The sequence below is a fragment of the Hibiscus syriacus genome, unplaced genomic scaffold, assembly GCF_006381635.1.
Source record: "Hibiscus syriacus cultivar Baekdansim isolate YM2019G1 unplaced genomic scaffold, ASM638163v2 tig00111641_pilon, whole genome shotgun sequence".
In the NCBI taxonomy this organism is placed as follows: domain Eukaryota; kingdom Viridiplantae; phylum Streptophyta; class Magnoliopsida; order Malvales; family Malvaceae; genus Hibiscus; species Hibiscus syriacus.
Window position 1 is genome coordinate 287,207 of NW_024063143.1, and position 19,131 is coordinate 306,337.

Genomic DNA, 19,131 nt, shown 5'->3' on the forward strand with positions numbered 1-19,131 from the left:
TTTATAAAGCGAAAAGCATGAAAATATATAGAAACACAATACATGCATGCACATGGACTTCAAAGTTATCAGTTATCCTTAGCTATCGTCACCGGCGGATGAATGTACATAGCATAGGGGCACATGTCACCTCGAATTCAAATTTTTGTATACTAATTATTCATTTTATTAAAAATATTTATCTTAAAATTTTATTATATTCACTTTGAAATTAAAATTTATTTATATTATTTATTTATTTAATGAAGATGCCTCATTTTTAAAATGAATTTTTTATTATCAATTATTAATATTAAAAAATATTTCTTAACCCATCACTAAAATTATTATCGGCTCAGTCGGTCCTACACGAGGGTGTTAGGGGGTAGTTCTGCGGTGCGGCGCCTAAAAAACGGCTAATATACGGCGTGACCGGTTAAACAAGTGACCGGTTAAAATTTAGACCGGTTATGTTATATTATTTAACCGGAAATATTATAAAGTACAATAACATACTAGGTAGCGCTTATATAATGTAATAGGTAGCGCTTATATTTACCTATTTTATAAGTAAACCGGTATATTTATACCGATAGCATTGCAAATTTACCTATTACATTATATTATATTGAAAGTGTCCATACTTTTTATAAAAATGATCGATATTTCTTTTAAAGTTATGTAATTTATGTTTCAATTTTTTTTAATAGTGTTTCATGTTTTCCACCTACAATATTAATTTAATAATTTCATTTGCACAAAAAATTATTTGATTGTTTTGATATTTTATAAAATATTATTTAGAATTTTTAATTTAATAATAATATATCGTAACGTAAAAATAAATCATTAGACGCCTATAATTACTAAATTAATATCTTAAAACTCACTCAAAAGATAACCTTAAATTAATGTTTTCCACAGTGAGCATTGCAAATTTACCTATTACATTATATTATATTGAAAGTGTCCATACTTTTTATAAAAAGGATCGATACTTCTTTTAAAGTTATGTAATTTATGTTTCAATTTTTTTAATAGTGTTTCATGTTTTCCACCTACAATATTAATTTAATAATTTCATTTGCACAAAAAAATATTTGATTGTTTTGATATTTTATAAAATAATATTTAGAATTTTTAATTTAATAATAATATATATCGTAACGAAAAAAATAAATCATTAGATGCCTATAATTACTAAATTAATATCTTAAAACTCACTCAAAAGATAACCTTAAATTAATGTTTTCCACAGTGAAAAAAGTATGGACACTTTTATAAAAATGATAGACACTTTACAATATAACCACTACCTATTACATTATATAAACGATACCTATTACATTATATAAGCGCTACCTATTACATCATATGTTTACCTATTATATTGAAAGTGTACATACTTTTTATAAAAATGATCGATACTTTTTTTTAAAAGTTATGTAATTTATGTTTCAATTTTTTTAACAGTGTTTCATGTTTTCCACCTACAATATTAATTTAATAATTTCATTTACACAAAAAATTATTTGATTGTTTTGATATTTTATAAAATATTATTTAGAATTTTTAATTTAATAATAATATATATCGTAACGTAAAAAATAAATCATTAGACGCCTATAATTACTAAATTAATATCTTAAAACTCACTCAAAGGATAACCTTAAGAACACTTGAAGAAGCAAGAGAACAACTATCCAAGCAATCAAAAACGAGAAAATCCCAACATGATAACAACTGAACATATCATATCAATGTTCAAACTCAAGTTGTAGATTTTGATTTCCTTTTGCTTGGCATCATATGAGATTTGGATTTTGATTTCCTTTTGCTTGGCACCATATGAGCTTTGGATTTTGATGAGCATCGGAAGTATTTCAGACTTATATTTGGGTGGTACTCAACTTATGATTTTAGTTGCTATTTGTTACATTTCTTGTATACCACCCAGATCATACGCCCGAAACGTTTCTGACGCTTTAAAGTTGACCAAAAAATAAATGGTCGGGATTTCCCTCGCGTTTATACGTTGGAAAAAAAACAATGGAAATTAGGAATAATCAATGATAACATGCATATTGGCTTGGGCTAATATTTATAGTGGAGCCGAAATATATATTGAAATTCAAACTCAAATTGAAATTTAAATTCAAACTCCAATTACATATGAAATGAATTTGAAATGCAGTGTTAAATTGAACATGAAAATTGCATAATTGATTCATACTGTTCAAGTAACATGCTTTATGAACCATCAAGCTAAAAGACAATATTGATTGAGTTCAAAGCTGAGTTGTGAGTTGATGGAGTTGTCACACTTGTCACATGGTTGGAATAAAGTACTCACATGCGAGATAGATTGTTTTGTTATACATAACCCATCTCAACTGAATGAAAATATACATACAATATAATCAAACCAAAACATACTTACACAACAAATTTATATATAACAATGTTCAAATAATGTACCCACAAAAACGAAATTAATCCAATGAAAAAGAGTTATTTCTAACAAAGTCTGGAACATTATTTTTCCAAATAATGTACCCATAACAATGTTCAATTAATGTACCCACAACAATGTTTAATTGATTTGTTGTTTAATTTTCAATTTGAATTATTTGATTTAATAATTTTATTTGCACAAAAAATTATTTGATTGTTTTGATATTTTATAAAATAATATTTAGAATTTTTAATTTAATAATAATATATATCGTAACGTAAAAAATAAATCATTAGACGCCTATAATTACTAAATTAATATCTTAAAACTCACTCAAAAGATAACCTTAAATTAATGTTTTCCACAGTGAAAAAAGTATGGACACTTTTATAAAAAGGATAGACACTTTACAATATAACCACTACCTATTACATTATATAAACGATACCTATTACATTATATAAGGGCTACCTATTACATCATATGTTTACCTATTATATTGAAAGTGTCCATACTTTTTATAAAAAGGATCGATACTTTTTTTAAAAGTTATGTAATTTATGTTTCAATTTTTTTAACAGTGTTTCATGTTTTCCACCTACAATATTAATTTAATAATTTCATTTACACAAAAAATTATTTGATTGTTTTGATATTTTATAAAATATTATTTAGAATTTAAATTTAACAACATTAACCAAAGATAATAATAAATATGTAATATATATGTTTATTGTTTTTAATTTAATAATAATATATACCGTAACGTAAAAAATAAATCATTAGACGCCTATAATTACTAAATTAATATCTTAAAACTCACTCAAAAGATGTATATACCTAAATATGTAGTTAACAAACATACCTAAATATGTAGTTATTGTACATACCTAAATTTAATGATAATACTTGTAGTTATTGTACATACCTAAATATGTACTGCGAATTTAATGTTGTACCCACCCTTTAACTACCACTACCAATGCCACATCCTATTGAAAGCAGCACGACAGAAACATGTTCAAAATGAACCTTTGTTTACATCTCCATCAACTCCTGGAGCACTGAACTTGCACAACAAAATTTTTGCCATGGATAATACTGATGTAGACAATGTTAAGCCAACCGAGGAATGCCATGAAGTACATAATGTTGATGAATCTGACAGATTGGTTGGTCAGCTCTTCTGTTCACGTGATCAAGCTTGGCACTTTTACAAGGGATTCGCACGGGAACATGGGTTTAGTGCACGTAAGGGAACAACACGGCTTGACGTGGAAGGGAATGTGAAGACACAAGAATTTTGTTGTTCCAAAGAAGGGTTTCGAGTATCAAAAGTCAATACTGTTGATCATCAACGTGCTCATACGCCAGTCACAAGAACAGGATGTAAGGCTAGAGTCGTAGTTACAGCAACAAATACAAACGATTAGTGGGTTATAAGTAAGTCTGATCAGAAACATAATCATGCATTGTGCACATCTGCTATGACACCATTTATGCGTTCTAATAGAGCTGTAAGTAAGGCTGATATCGATGAGGCAACAACATTGAAAGAGGTCGGTGTTGGCACGTCACAAGTAATGAACTATTTAACGCAGCAGGCAGGGGGCTATCATAATGTTGGATTTACACATAAAGACCTCTACAATGCACTTCAAAGAGGTAAAGCAAAGGAAATCGTCGATGGGGATGTGAATGCGCTTATTGCCTACTTTGATTATAAGAAACATGATGATCCCGGGTTTTTTATGACATACTCGGTAGACGAATCGGGGGCATTGTATAATCTTATTTGGTCGGATTCTACATCGAGATCGGATTACACATGCTTCGGTGATGTAATTGCGTTCGACACAACGTACAAAGATAATTTGTATGGTCGACCAATTATGCCTATTGTTGGTGTCAATCATCACCATAACACAATTGTGTTTGCCACTGCCATAATCGCTGACGAGACGTCTCAATCTTTCGAGTAGGTGCTACAGAATTTTTTAGAAGCCATGATGAATAAATCACCTATTTCTGTTGTAACCGATGGGGATAGGGCAATGCAGAGGGCTATCAAATCTGTTATCCTTTATGCTAAGCACATATTATGTTCTTGGCATCTTTCTCGCAATGCACAAGCTAACATTGGTGACCCAAAGTTTACAGCAGCATTCTCAAAATGCATGGCTTCCTGGTGGACAACCAAGGAATTTGATATTCAATGGCGTTCGATTGTTTCAGAATTCAACGTCCAAAAGCATCCATGGGTGATTGAGAAGGGAAATACACGACACTTATGGGCACAAACATATCTAACCGGTCATTTCTTTGCCAATATTCGCTCAACACAAAGGTGCGAGTCTATGAATGCTTCACTAGCTATTGCACTGAAACACAAGAAGACATATTTAGATGTTGTTCGTGCAATTGAAGATGGAATTAGTAGAATGCGTATGAACGAGTTGAAAGCGGATTACTTAAGTTCCCATACGAAGTCCTTCAAGATCACAAAACTGGTCGACCTTGAAAGCCATGCCGCTGCGATTTTTACCCGCGAATCTTTTCGTGTGTTCCAAGATGAACTTATACGGGAGACATTGTACCGGATTGAGGCAGAGATTAAGTCCTTATCAGATGAATGTCAACATTATATTTTGTCAAAGTACGCAGAAAAAAATAGGAAATTTGAAATTAGTTTTGATTCTCGTACGAAAACTCTAATTTGCTCCTGCAAAAAATTCGAGACCGTTGGACTTCCGTGTCGCCATCAACTTTACATTTTGAAGCAATTGGACTACACATATTTGCCCGGGACTTTGATTCAAAGTAGGTGGACTAATGATGCGAAGGCTTCTGCACCCAACTATGTTGATTTGAATGTGTCTCCAGAAGTGATGCAAATGGCAAGGTTCGCTGCTCTACGTTCAATGTCAAGTAGGTTATGCTACATTGCATCAAAGACAGACGAGTCTTTCAAAACCGCAAGAGATGAGATGAAAAAACTAATAGACGAATTAGAAAACTCGTTTGGTTTGAATCATTCAGTCAACCAGAGCATTGTAGTAAACAATGTTCGTGACCCTCAACGAAAACAACGCAAGCGAAAAGAAGTGCCGAAGAACAAGGTCGAGAAGAAAATTAGGCGATGTGGGTACTGCAACGGTGAGGGGCATAACAAACTAACATGTCCTCAAGTCAAGCTCAGTTTGAGTACAAGCACACAACCTACATCAACTGATTTTTTCGAAGACGGAATGGAATGACAACGATCTCCATATAATATATCGTAAGTATCAACATGACTCCTATTGTATGTACATATAAATATTTTGAATGAAGGAAGAAAAACCGCGTTACTTAAAATTACCGACACTTTTTTAAATGGTATCGACACATTTTTCTTCCAATCTGGACATAAAGTACCGACACAATATTATAAAGTGTCGATATAGGTTGTAGACCTATTCGCGCATAAAACCGGTATATTTATATCGGTTATATTACAAAATTATCTATTACATTATAATTATGGGTTCCGATGTGTAAATGTCGACACTTTTTTAAATCGTATCGACACATTTTTCTTCCAATATGGACATAAAGTACCGACACAATATTAAAAAGTGTTGATATAGGTTGTAGACCTGTTCGCGCATAAAACCGGTATATTTATACCGGTTATATTACAAAATTATCTATTACATTATAATTATGGGTTCCGATGTGTAAATGTCGACACTTTTTTAAATCGTATCGACACATTTTTCTTCCAATATGGACATAAAGTACCGACACAATATTAAAAAGTGTCGATATAGGTTGTAGACCTATTCGCGCATAAAACCGGTATATTTATACCGGTTTTATTACAAAATTATCTATTACATTATAATTATGGGTTCCGATGTGTAAATGTCGACACTTTTTTAAATCGTATCGACACATTTTTCTTCCAATATGGACATAAAGTACCGACACAATATTAAAAAGTGTCGATATAGGTTGTAGACCTATTCGCACATAAAACCGGTATATTTATACCGGTTATATTGCAAATTTACCTATTTTATTATAATATGTTGAAAGTGTCCATATTTTTTATAAAAAGGATCGATACTTTTTTTAAAGATATGTAATTTATGTTTCAATATTTTTTAAGTATGTTTCATGTTTTCCACCTACAATATTAATTTAATAATTTCATTTGCATAAAAAATTAGTTGATTATTTTGATATTTTATAAAATAATATTAAGAATTTTTAATTTAATAATAATATATACCGTAACGTAAAAAATAAATCATTAGACGCCTATAATTACTAAATTAATATCTTAAAACTCACTCAAAAGATAACCTTAAATTAATGTTTTCCACAGTGGAAAAAGTATAGACACTTTTATAAAAAGGATAGATACTTTACAATATATTAAAAAAGTATAGACACTCAAATGTATATACACAATATAATCACACCAAAATATAAATACACAAGAATGTTCAAATAATGTACCGACAAACAAAATTAATCCGATGAAAAAGGGTTGTTGCTAACGAAGTCCGGAACATTAGAGGCCTTCAACAAATTTTCCAAATACTCTCGTATGTTTCCGCCTTTTTCTGAGGACATACATAAATAATTTCAATTATCAAACTAATGAGGTGCAATTTTACTAACAATAAATTAAATTCGCATAAGCATGAATAAATTTGTGTCATACCTAGAGCTTTGTCGTTCGAATGGGAAGCAGCGTCAAAGGTATGTGGACATATGTAATTGTATTTCTATATAAACACATAAGTTGTTAAAATAATCAATGTCTGAACACCTGTTCAACTGGAAAAACATATTGCATAAATGCAACTTACCGGATTATAAATCATTTTTTCCGCTGAATCATCGACCAAAAGTGTATTTAGCTCGTTAAAATCTGGACACGCGTTCCAAACATCATTGAGATCTTTACAGTAGGTAACAGAATCGTATGTTTTGCATTTTTTTTGATCCTGTTCACAAACAGTCGAACATAAATATGTAGGAATCATAGACAACGAAAAGTCAGCAAACTGTAATGACATTCATCTTACCCACACGAATAGTCGGAAAATACAGGTAGTTTCTCAAGTACACGGTCGACGTTATGCCTGAGATTGTAATCAAGTTTGAATGTTAACATTCAAATGTATATTAACGATTTTGACTACAGTAATTCAATTGCCTCAAACATGTTCTAACCTCATCTTTGAAGACCAAAGGGCAACAACAAAATTGTCGACACAAAATTGCATAAATTCAAATAATCCTCTTCTGAGGACAACATCTACAACATGAAGAAAATGAGATTAAAGTTCTACGCTTATATGTTAAAATAATGGATACAAAAGAATAGAATTAAAACCTGCCGGCAGTCTTGGGATGTAGGCAAGGACACCATTGAGATCAAAAATTAAAAGTTTTCTTGAAGGCGGCGTTGCAGACACGATATACTTGTTTGGATCATCATCTTCATCATCATCATCATCATCGTCATCATCTTCATCGCCAGCTTTATCGTCATCATCATCGTCATCTTCATCGTCAGCTTCATCTTCTGCGACCGCTTGGTTGTCCACATCTGTTAAAAGAAAATAAAATAAAGTTCAGAACGTGTAAATGTTAAGAAACATAGATAATGAATTACCTAACTCGTTTGATGTCGTTGACGTAATTCGTTACGCAACATGGAGACTTCACGTTGCAATGATGAAATATCGGATCGCATTCCACTCACAAGGGAATCAATATGCTCCCGAAAATTGACCATGTATTCCATCACGGTCTTAATTGTGACATCCTCTGCAACTGGAGCTTCTTCCATCATTGCGTCTCCACTTGGTTGCTCTTCTTCATGGCCAACGGGGTCCATTTCCTCCCTCTCTTGATCTAATCCGACCTCCTTGACACGCTTCCAACCGAGTTTTTCAACAAAATCATATCCCGCTTTTTTAATAAATACCATGTCAATCTTGCGGGTTAATCGAACAGGGGCGTCATGCGAAAAATCAACTTCCTTCTTCTTCAACAGATGGGTGATGACACATCCATATGGTAGTGTAGTTGAAATTGTTGCTCCCTTTGTGACCATATATACAATTGTATTAAATATGAGTTTTGCAATGTTTGGAGCCGTTTTGGATTTATACTTTGCTATCCACCAATAATCGCTGTCTCGAAGCGTTGAATGTTTTCCCCCACTAGGCCGGATATACCATGTGAGTATTTGTGAAACACTCTCGACTCTACATCGAGGTGAATTGGGCTATTTCTAGTAACCCGTTTAATTGTAGACCAATCTACACCATTTTCATCTGAATCCCCTGTATTCGCTACACCTAAACCCTCCGTAATAGTTTCTGGAGATATATATATCCTTCCCCATGACATGTGTATTAATTCCTATTATATTAGTCTTATTAGGCTCGTGCTGTAAGGAAGCATTGTTGTAGAAGACTCTAACTAGGTTGGGATAATATCTTGGTTCTACACCAAGGAATTCAAGCCAACCCCAAGATGTAAATATGGATTTAAAACTAAATGCATATTTATCATCAAACAAGAAACCCAGGTCAATGACACGTTCGGGACGAATCTTCCTTACTTTAAAACTCGTCTGCCATCTTTGTTTCTCCATGTCGGATCTAAAGTTCAGAGTTTCGAAGGACCTGATTTCCTCAGAAGAATCGTTTGTTACAGAAGGAGGTGGTTGAGAAGAACTGGGTTGAGAAGAGCTTTGAGAAAGACCTCGCTTCTGACGCTGACGTTTTGGAGCCATTTTGGTTGGATGCTACCCCTATTACAATGGAACACAAACACATTCAGGATAAAAACTCCAATATAGAAATCAATCAAACCCATAAAATATCGATAAATTTACCTGAATATCTGATCGTCACTTATGATAACGGTAGAAGAAAGAGGAAGATCTGCCTGCTTGCCTTTATGTTTAGGGTTTCTCGATTAAGAGTACTATATATCGTAAACGGTGGAAAACACTTGATATTTAAATTAGTATCGACACAAACTATATTAGTGTCGACACATTATTTAGACATATTCTCTCATAAAACCGGTATAATTGTACCGGTTAGATTGAAAAATTACATATTACATTATACTTTTGGGTTCGATGATTTTGGGATCGACACTTTTTATATATGGATCGACACTTTATGGGTGCACCCTGTTTTCCATTCATTCTGGAAAAAAATATCGACACAAACTATATTAGTGTCGACACATTATTTAGACATATTCTCTCATAAAACCGGTATAATTGTACCGGTTAGATTGAAAAATTACATATTACATTATACTTTTGGGTTCGATGATTTTGGGATCGACACTTTTTATATATGGATCGACACTTTATGGGTGCACCCTGTTTTCCATTCATTCTGGAAAAAAATATCGACACAAACTATATTAGTGTCGACACATTATTTAGACATATTCTCTCATAAAACCGGTATAATTGTACCGGTTAGATTGAAAAATTACATATTACATTATACTTTTGGGTTCGATGATTTTGGGATCGACACTTTTTATATATGGATCGACACTTTATGGGTGCACCCTGTTTTCCATTCATTCTGGAAAAAAATATCGACACAAACTATATTAGTGTCGACACATTATTTAGACATATTCTCTCATAAAACCGGTATAATTGTACCGGTTAGATTGAAAAATTACATATTACATTATACTTTTGGGTTCGATGATTTTGGGATCGACACTTTTTATATATGGATCGACACTTTATGGGTGCACCCTGTTTTCCATTCATTCTGGAAAAAAATATCGACACAAACTATATTAGTGTCGACACATTATTTATACATATTCTCTCATAAAACCGGTATAATTGTACCGGTTAGATTGAAAAATTACATATTACATTATACTTTTGGGTTCGATGATTTTGGGATCGACACTTTTTATATATGGATCGACACTTTATGGGTGCACCCTGTTTTCCATTCATTCTGGAAAAAAAATATCGACACAAACTATATTAGTGTCGACACATTATTTAGACATATTCTCTCATAAAACCGGTATAATTGTACCGGTTAGATTGAAAAATTACATATTACATTATACTTTTGGTTTTCGATGTTTTTGGGATTGACACTTTTTTATATATGGATCGACACTTTATGGGTGCACCCTGTTGGCCATATTGTAAATTTGCCTTTTACTTCCAAGTATCAACATGACCCTTAATGTGTATAAGAAACATGTACAACAACATACTGCTAACTTTTCTCATCTCATTCATAATTATATTCACATACAAAAATATAAATCGTATACAAAATTATAAATATTATACAAAATTAACCCTACATTTACATCATTGCATCCTTTTGTTATTCTTATGTAATATTGCAGCTTTTGTTATCTCCTGTCTTCGTTCATTTTGATTGTGGCTTACGAGATCGTTTAATACTCGCGATCGATCCCAGTCTCCAACAACCTATATTCAAATTGTCAGAACGTTAAGTATTGTCAACTACAGCATTCAATCTACGACTTTTAACAATTTTACCACGAACGATTTTTTCTATCCACTTACAAAATCACCAGTTGCCCCTGTAGAACCGATCGATTCCATCCACATCATCACATACATGCCGCAATCATATCTGTTACAAAATTTGAAAACCACACATGTCAATTATGATGAATACTGCATAAATTAAGCTTTCTATTTGTGATAACATCTCATACCCATTCAATTGCTTATTCTTCTTATGCTCCACAAATTTGAAATTTTTCAAGGGATACTTTCCTAGAGATCCACAGGACTCAACCCAAATGCGTTTCTTATTATAAGAATCTAATATTTTAATCTGCATTAAAATAGAAGAAGTTATGCACCAAAAAATTTATGCATTATAATTTACATAACGTCCTTTCATAACAAACTAACATACATACCAATCTCTTAGCATCCTTCACTCTCTGTTTAGCTGCTTCAGTTGTAAACATACTATCATATATTATTACAACATGATCTACCATATCCAACACCAACAAATACCAATGTGAATTATGGTAGTTTATTGTGATCATGATCTGCAACAAATTTCACACCCAATTTGACAAAATTCAACATTCTATATCCGAAAACATCATTTGCAATTGGTATGGTGTCTTACCTTCTCACAGTCGGTGAATTTCACATAGTTATCCAATATGACACCCCAGAAGGTAGAAATACTCTCAACACTTTCTTTGTTGTTGGCTTCCAACGCCTGTTGCTGTAATTACGCAACAAACATTATTAATTTACCGTCTATAACACTACTTTTCAATATTTATTAATTTAACTCACCACTAAGAGGTATGGAAGGTAGCCAATCCTCCGGAGTGACTTTTGAGAATCGTAGCATATGGTCCAGGCGAGCAAATCGATAACCTAGCAAAATTAATTACACAATCAGAACATATTCAATAAGTTTTAACATTTTCTACTTTCTACTTACCACACCGCCAACCCATTCCGTAGGCTTCAACGTTGCAACGTCGTATACAGTAGCGAATTGATTTCCCATTGAGATTACAGAATATCTGTATGAATCATTAGGATTAATATGTTGTCATGAAATATTTAAATATCACTCACAAAACAATATATTTCACTTACCCCGATTCTAACTCGCTATTCCATAAATAATCACAAATTGCAGCTTCGATGTCATCAATTCCGCTTGGAATATCCGCTTTTTCAACCTACAATTTTGCATACAAATTTTTGTCACAACAACATAATAAAATCAAATTAAGTATTTTTATTAAACTTACCTTCTGCTTCTTCTTCTGGGGTGCAGGACATTCCGAATCCAAAACTGCTGCTATAACACTCTCCGGTGTATAAATGACATCGACTTCCTTCCTCCTCATTTCTTCCATCTCTTCTTCTTCCTCCTCCCTCTTTTCTTCTTCATATTTTTTCAGTTCATCGTACTTTTTTTCTACATAGCTCTTCATCTCTTTTATTTCACCCTTCAATTGAGCTCCTTCATCCGAGTATTTATCAACCACCCCCTTCACCCCGTAAGTTCACTCCTCAAATCCACAACCTCCTTCACCACTCCCTCAAATTTTTCTCCCGTCACCATCTTAATATCACCCCTTAACACCCCAACTTCTTTCACCACTTCACCCCTCAACACCCCTACTTCTTTCACCACTCCATCTATTTTTCCTTCCACTACCCCCTTATGCCTCTCGAGTGTATCTTCGACTCTCTCGAGTTTCTCTACGACTTGATCAAGTTTCTCTTCGACTCTTGATTGTCTTTGCATGATTTCAAATTGGATTTTTTTTGATATCAGCCAATTCAGACATCAAAATGTCGAAGTTACTCTGTTTTGCTTCACCGTCGTCCCACTCACCGTCATCCCCCAATACAACCATCCCTCCTTTCTTCTCCTCTGCCTCCTCTACATCCTTGCCAATAACCTTCAAAATTAAATTACAATATTAAGACATTGATTATATTCTTAATATTATTTAATTACATTTATTACCATTTCTTGCTTCTTCCCTCTATCCAACTTCAACTTCACCATCACTCTAACCACCTCTTCCTTCCCCCATGCACGGATGCGTGCCACTCCGGTTCTTTCATAAGCCGGCACTGCCTCACAGCCCGACCAAAAATCTAACAGTGCAACCTGCATTTATAATAAAATTTATATTTTTATATAAAAACACAAAAAAGTGATTCAACTCATTTACCTCTAAGATTGCTATGCACCCTTTGAGGTACTCTGGCTGCCCTTTTTAAAGGTGATTATTGATTCAATCAATCTCGAATGGATATATTCAGCCCAATTGAATTCACCCTTCAAGCCTTCATCGCAAATGAGCTTCATATATTCCTTGTTCGTTGACGTATCACCCGTTGGACAAAGAAATATCCCGACAAGGTACAATAGAACTCGGGCCTTCAGCTCATCCCCCCAGTAAGATCCACTTTTGATATCCTCTTCAACTTCAGCATATATCACCTTATGATTCAAACCATATTTGGAGGCAAGTGCTTTCCAGTTCTTACTCCTACAGACTTCTATAACACTTTTGCATTTGTTTTGTACCCCCAATACGGCTGCAGCAGTCGATACCCCCAGAGGGAATGAATAATCACCATACTTAGCCATACATTGACTGACGTCAAATTGTGCCATCAAGGATCGACACAATTCCCTCCGAATAGGTCGATCCCTTACTCCGATCAACGATCCAAAACCTATTTCTCCCAGCACATTCAACTGACCCTTCTCCTTAAGGTGTTTAATTAATAAATTCACCCTTTTAATGTTGCATCTTGTCGACACTTCCTACATTTTTTAACAATATATAATGTTATAGTTCTTATATATTTTGTATCAACGTATTTACAAGTTTAATGAATACCTTATTTTCATGTGCTTTCCTCCGTTCTTTGTATTCTTTACTATCATTCCTTGACTGTGTGATGTAAGGTTCCTTTTCAGCATCACTCATTGAATTCCATTTGGACCTCACATCTTTTTTCACCTAATATTAAACATAAACGTTTCTTAATCAATACATTAACACTAAATACTAATACTACTCAATGTCAATTTCATTTTACATACCGAACCGCTCTGTGTGCCATCTCCCTTCATCCTTTTGCATTCGGCCATACTGTTAACATTTAAAATTTGTAATCAATTTAAAGTTTATCGATACTTTAATCCAATTACCATTTCAACAATAATAACAAAAAGACATTGATACTTACTAGAAGTACATATATCCACCCTTTGGTTGCTTTCGAGTCTCGGCCTCAATTTCAAAGTCATCTGCTCCACCAACAATTTTCCAACCCATTGACTCCATTTTTCCTTCATATATCAGTTTACGCAAATAAAATTATTTTGTTACATACACTTTTCAATATACAAATATAGATAACTACTCTTGTGGTAAAACGGTTTTCTTCAAAAGAATTTGAATGGCCACACCAAAATGTGTCGGCACATTTATACAACCTATAATATCATTTTCTACCTATAATATTTAATAAAAGTATCGACATTTATATTTTTCCTTGAATATCTATTTCTACCTGCAATCGGTCCCAAATGCTTCCTTACTCCAAAACCCCAAACAACACATAAAAAACCCTATCGCGATTACTGTAATAATAAAAAATTAGGGTTTCGACAACATACTTTTCGATTCGACTGCAGCAACAAACAAACAAACTTCGCTTTAGAAACGCCTTCTGAAATGCAGCAACAATTACTCTTCGATTTCAAAAACTCGTCCGTTCTATCTTTTTTCAGAGGATATTTAGCTATGGCCTTTATATTTTCATCGGATATGTTATTTATATTTAATCGATACAAATACAAAAGTGTCGATACTTTTATGTCGGGTGTCGATACTTTCGAAAGGATAATTACCTATTTCTTTGAAAGTGTCGATAATTTATTACACGTACTTACGAAAGTATCGACACTTTCAATATATCCGGTATCATTTTACCGGTTTTTATCATTTTGATACCGGTTTTATCATATTTTTACCTGTTATATCGTTGTGGATCGATATATTTTTTTAAAGTATCGACACATTATAGGCGCTATAACTGCTTCTCTTTTAAATTCACAAAGTGTCGATCCTTATATAACGTATCGACACTTTTAAATTTACCGGTTTTATCATTTTGTTACCGGTTTTATCATATTTTTACCTGGTATATCGTTTTGGATCGATATATTTTTTAAAAGTATCGACACTTTTTAGGATTTAAAACTGCTTTTAAAGTTATGTAATTTATGTTTCAATTTATTTAATAGTGTTTCATGTTTTCCACCTACAATATTAATTTAATAATTTCATTTACACAAAAAATTATTTGATTGTTTTGATATTTTATAAAATATTATTTAGATTTTAAATTTAACAATATTAACTAAAGATAATAATAAATATATTTTCACAGTGAAATAAGTATGGACACTTTTATAAAAAGGATAGATAATTTACAATATAACAGGTAAAAATATGACAAAACCAGATTCATTATGACAAAACCGGTAAAATTTACTTGATATGTTAAAAGTATGGACACTTTTATAAAAAGGATAGATACTTACCGATAACCAAAGTTTACCGGTTACCAAATTTTTTAATAGTTTTTCATATTTTCTACCTAAAACATTATTAGTTGTCAACATAATAGGTACCGCTAAACCGAATTTATTAAATACATTTTAATGTATCCGGTAATACTGTATATTAACCGTATATTAACCCGCCTTTCCTGAGACATTCCCGGGTGTTAGGCAATTAAGTTGTAGCTGAGTTTTAATGGATTTTGATTGCAGAAAATCCACCTCTAGCAGTCACAGCCGCCGGCAATAAATAAGGATGTGATATAAAATTTAGATGGGTGTTAGGCAGTTAAGTAGTAGCTGAGCTTTAATGGACTTTGACTGCAAAAAGTCCTTCACCTCCCGCAGTCGCAGACACCGGCAATAAATAAGTAGGGATGGCAAAAAAAAAAAATCGAACCCGTCGGAAAAAATCGAAAATAAAATTAAATAGGTCGGGTTTAGGATGATAAACGGGGACGGAAAAGAACCGAATGTTTTAAACGGGGACGGGGACGGGGACGGGTTTGGTAATTCCCGCCCCGATTACCCGAATACCTGACCTGATACCCGGCTCGATAAATATTAAAAAAATTATTTTATATATATATATAATATTTATATATTTAATTTAAATATATATACTCGACCCGATACTCTTTTAAATAACCGTTTATGCTAAACAAAGATACCCGTTTCTCCGAGATTTTCTCCGATTACCCGATGGGGATCTCCGTTTAAATCTCAACGATTTTTTAAACGGAGACGAATTTTTTAAACTGAAAAGGAAGTGGAGACCAATCCCCGGTCCGAAATCGCCCCGTTACCATCTCTAAGGATGTGATATCAAGTTTGACATTCGAATTCTCATATTTCTTATCCAATAATTTATCGGTAAACAAATACAGCAGCCGATCGCAATCAAGGAACTATTTATTCAACCGAATTGAATCCAGTGGTTTGAACACGACCAATGCCGCTATAAAAAGTAAATAAAATGACAGAAATGGATCACGTTATGTCAACAGCCTTCATTAATAGAAATCAGCAACTTACATCACCCTAGAACATATTTGTTAAAATTGATATTTAGGAGTATAATTGTGTTATATAAAATTGATAATAAAAAATATATTAATTAAATCGACAATAAATATAAAAAAGTTTTTACTACATTAAACTCCTAAAATATTATTTATATATATAATTATATAGAAAAAAATATTTTTCACTTTTAGTTAAAAAAATTATATTTAAGGGCTTCCGTGTCCACTACAAAAATTTTATTTTCCTCCAAATTTATTATATCTGTAGAATGTAGTCTGTAGCATCATTAATATTTTTATTATCAAATTGTTATACAAAGTATTCGTTTTCATCCCACTAAATTTGTCCATTTAAAAAAATTTGTCTGTTTTAAATTTTAAAATATTTCATTTAAAATGTTATATTAAAAAAATTAACAAAAACAAATATTTATATATTTATTTACCCTTAAATATCTTATTTTTTTATATCTATCAAAATAAATCTCTCAAATCTATTAATAATTAATAATTTTTTAAAGATATTTTTATTATTTCTCTCATTTTATAAGACTAAACATATAATATAATTTAATTTGTAAAACTATGCACTTGACAATATGAGACAAAATTAATGAAACAAAGAAAATGTATTTTCTCCATTTTTGCTTTGAATAATTGGTAGCCAATAACATCGTCCAATCGATCAGGGACAAACACATAAATTTATGTTAGGGGTATGAACTTAAAAATTTATATTAAAAATTTTAGAGATAGAGATTAGAGAGTTATAAAATCTTAGAGTATGCGAAATTAGATAATCAATAGAAAATACAAAAAATATATAAAATAAAAAGAATTAAATATTCTAGAGCATGAGACTGTACCCCTCTCCTCGGTTCATCCCAGCAGTCGATTACGTTTAATGAAATGATTTAGGGTTCGTAGAGTATTTAATACTATAATAGTAAATTAATTGTATTTGAACTGTATTAATTAATACTTTTTTATAAAAAAATAAATATTAAGTATAGTTATAAGATATATTATATTTTTAAAGTATATTTATATTTGAATTTTAGAAATAATATTATTAAAAAGGAATAATGCAAAATAAATTAGAGAAAATCGTCTCAGTGACCAAAAATGCCTTATAATATACGATTTTAACCAACTTTTTCCGGATTTGCCAAAATGACCAACAAAATCGCAATGCGATCGCTAATTCACAACGCGATCTCCATTATCGCAAATTCGCGTTGCGATGGTCTACAGTGTCGTTGCGATTTTCCCAATTCGTAATGCGAATAAGTAAATCGCAACGCGAAATGGGAAAATCGCAATGCGATACTGACTATCGCAACGCGATAATACAAAATCGCAACGCGATACTGACTTTCGCAACGCGATACTGACTTTCGCAACGCGATTCTGACTTTCGCAACGAGATAATACAGAATCGCAATGCGATTTTCAAAGTTCGCAACAGGTTTTAGTTTCGCAACACAAATTTTTTGGGTATATATCTACGCAGCAGCAACAACTCATAACCTAAATCCCTAAATCGCAACTCATTTCATCTCCATCTTTCACTCTCTCTGGCGACATCCGTTCCTACATCCTTCCCCATCCGGCAACAGGTCTTAGTTTCGCAGCTCGTTTGTTTAGTAAATTAATTTACAACCATGAAATCATCTAATGTTGATCATGTTTGGATAGATTTGTGTTTTGGAGGGTCATGAGAGAATGTTCATGGTGTTTTACAATATATGCCTTTACCCATGAATCTTTAACTAAAATTGTTATTAAAAAAGTTAACTTATGAAACTCTAATGTTACGTGTTTCAAAGAAATTGAATTTAGAGCCCCTAAGTGGATTTAGGCTATCTTATCAGAGAAATGGTAAAGTTTATTTGTTAACCAACAATGAAGATGTTGAACGATTCATTGCTTACATTAGTGTTTCAAGTGATGATGTTACATTGTATGTTGTTGAACCTAGAAGTAGTATTGTTGGGTCAGTAGCGGGTAGTAATCAACTAGGTTTTTCTCAAAACCCACAACCTTTCTCTAATCCAAATCCCAATCAACTTTCAGCACCAAATTCCGGTTTTCGTATTGACCAATTAGACGATGATGAGCCAACAGAAAAAATTGTGAGTACTAGTCAGTATTCGAAATTTAATCTTGGTCAATACCTGGACTTTGATATTAGTCAATACTCGGATTTTGATGATGTTTCAGAAGAAGAAACAGACCCTGCGTGTAATGATTTTGATATTGGACATACTGGAAGGCTTTAAAAGCTTATCGGGAAGTGGATTTCAATAAGCATATAAACTGTTTAAGACGTGTTTTGCCTCAGTGTGCTCAAACACTAGAAGATGTTGGGTTTGAAAGATGGTCAAGAGTACATCAACTTGGAGCAAGATATGGTTTCATGATGTCTAATAGTGCAGAATCAATCAACGCTCTAAGTCGTCATTCCCGGAAATTA